At 42.2% G+C, this 2,811-nt stretch overlaps 1 long non-coding RNA gene across 1 annotated transcript; it reads left to right on the top strand.

Annotated features, from left to right (window-relative positions):
• The first annotated feature begins 825 nt into the window (after positions 1-825).
• Positions 826-2,090, top strand: LOC121758035. Its single transcript, XR_006041309.1, has 3 exons — positions 826-1,072; positions 1,169-1,232; positions 1,448-2,090. It is a non-coding gene; the product is annotated as an uncharacterized LOC121758035 (long non-coding RNA).
• Positions 2,091-2,811: the final 721 nt, after the last annotated feature.

Genomic DNA, 2,811 nt, shown 5'->3' with positions numbered 1-2,811 from the left:
GCAAGCACCGAACGTAGAGTTCACGGCCAACCACCGTCGGTATAGTATGGGGTACTATCTGGCCGACGGGATCTACCCTCGATGGCATGTGTTCGTGAAGACTATCACAGCTCCGACAACCGATCAAAGGGCAATGTTTGCCCAAAAGCAAGAGGCGGCTCGAAAAGATGTCGAGCGTGCATTCGGAGTCCTCCAAGCGCGGTGGGCTGTCGTGAAGGGAGCGGCCCCTGGTTGGCAGCGGTCAAACATCGCCGACACAATGTATGCATGTATCATAATGCATAACATGATCGTTGAGGACGAGCAAGATAACGTCACTTTGTGGAGCGACGATCCACTCGCCAGCACCGGGAGTAACTACATTGTCACCGATCCGCCCGTGCAGGGCCTTCCTCCCGACATCCGCAATGTCATGACCCGTTCAGCTGCAAAGCGCCAAGAGGAACAACACACTCGCCTCCAAGCCGATCTAATCGAAGAAATTTAGACTCGCACCCACGTTTTCCAGCATTGACGTTATGTTTTTATGTATTTTATTTTCAGTTTTAAAATTTATATGTTGTAATTTTGCAGTATTCGGTGAAATTAAATTTTCCGTGTTATAAATTTCCGGTGTTTTTTATTTTACGTTCAAACTAGGTTGGAGTTGTGAATATTGTCATTTATTAGTTGCGGCTTGCAGGGTTACAACAGTTGGGGCCTGGGCTGCAACTGTAGAGGAATGATGACGTGGAGGGGACTTGGGGCCGGAAATGGGGACGGGGTTATTGATGCCTTTACGGTTTCGTGCCATAAATTTTTCGTTATTCACAGATCTGCATTTTTTCGACATGAAATTAATTTCCAGCTAACTCGATCGATTCGATCTTTTCATGATTAACAGGATTTGATTTACCGTCTAAAAGATGAATCGCTACGCAATCCACCAAAACAACTTTGCTTCCTTTGAACTTTGAAGAGGTGAGGGGCAGATCTGCAGAGATGAAGGAAACCGTCATCTGCCCTAAGCCGGGCAGCTCGGCTTGCTCCAGACCACGCATCATGACCTGAGACCTCTACGATGGCACGCCAGGTAATTTTTTTTTTAATTTTGTTTTACGTATTTTTTTTCTTTAATTAATCTTATTTTTGTTTTCTAATTTTCCTCTCTTTTTGTGTGATTCAACAGCCATCACCAAGAGCTATTTGATTCCAAAGCCGGAAGCGAGCTTCTGGACATCATCCTAGCAAAGGTTCGCCTTTCTGAATTTTCATTTAATTTTTCATCCCAATGTTATGAAAATTTAAAATTTGGGGATACACAATCTCTTATATGTGTAATTCTTTGTTAGATTCCTTGTGTCCAAAGCGCATCTTGAACAAAAATGGTTACTTTAATCTATGAACAAAGTATCTCTTCACGTGATGATTGTGATCTAATCAATTTTTGGTTCCGAATTTGGTGCAGGGTGGTTGTGGTAGTGATCAAGCAGTCCCGCCGATAGCCTCGTCGTCGCCCCCATTTTTTTCAGGGTCGCCGCCGAGCAGAGTATCTAATTCAGGACGCGCGGTTCGGGGAAGAGCGCTTCACCCCTGTTTCCCCCTCCTCCACCCGCAAGGGTGGCTGTGTCCGGGCGAATTTCGGGAACAACCCGGCCGTGAGGGTGGAGGGGTTCGACTGCCTCGACAGGGATAGGCGCAACTGCAGCATCCCTGCCCTGGCTTAAAGGTCCCAACATTTAGGAGAGTTTTGAACAAAACGAGCTAAGTTGAGTGAAGGATGATGGATCGATCATTCAATCATATTTAGCTAACACTATTGTGAATATATGGAAGTTGTTTGCAGGTGTCTGTAATTAAATGATTGTGTAAATAAGTTAAGTATTTTGACCAGGAAATAATATTAGGGAAGTTCGAGTCTGAGAATTGAGAGGTCCCTCCCTTTTGGTGTAATGTTGTAAGGAGAGAGGAAGTATGTTTTGAGATTTGAGTATGGGCGAAATCTGTATAGAATGATGCTGGCACTGAGTCATGATGTTTTGCAGTCGACAAATTGAGTTTGTAAATGCTGAAATATTATACAAATTTAATGCCATCTCCGTTTGATATTTTGTATTGATTGTATGGTGAAGATATGATGATACATTGCGTGGTTGGCACGCGGAGCGTGGATACCTCATTCATGAATCATGATCATAGTGGCCTGGGTTGAAAAATGCTACCATAACTATTTTTATTTGACGACATGTCGACATGCCATATATATTTAATTTAACTATTATTCAAAGTATAAATAAAAAATAAAAATGAGTTGTGAAAAAAGAAGTTGCGTTTAGAGGTAGTACAAAATATTAGGTTATCCGCATTCCGCAGCGGTTACACTGTGGGGGAGTTACGCGGGAAAGGGTGAGGGGTGACATTCCTCACTCGTCTATAAATACCATATTTCAATCCATAATTTTTTAGTAAAACAATCTCTTTTATCCAAAATTTAATCTGAAATTTTATTCCCTCCATCCGCATATAGGAGTCATTTTTCCCGTTTTAGTCCGACCACAAATAGAAGTCCCGTTTCATTTTTACTGTAAATAGTAATAGTGTCTCACATTCCAAAATTAATTCATTTAAAAGTAATAATACAAGTGAAACTCATATTCTACTTTTTTGTTCACCCATTCTCTCAACATTTCTTGAAACTCATGCCACGAAAAAATGGTTCTCCTAATGGTGGACGGAAGGAGTATCATATTATTGGATGTTTCATCCCTGCGATGACTCACCTGTGGCACCCTAGAGATTTCTACATCCCACACATGTCCAATATGTCGGATG

This window comes from Salvia splendens, chromosome 12, assembly GCF_004379255.2.
Source record: "Salvia splendens isolate huo1 chromosome 12, SspV2, whole genome shotgun sequence".
NCBI lineage: Eukaryota > Viridiplantae > Streptophyta > Magnoliopsida > Lamiales > Lamiaceae > Salvia > Salvia splendens.
This window is presented reverse-complemented; position numbering and strand designations above follow the sequence as displayed.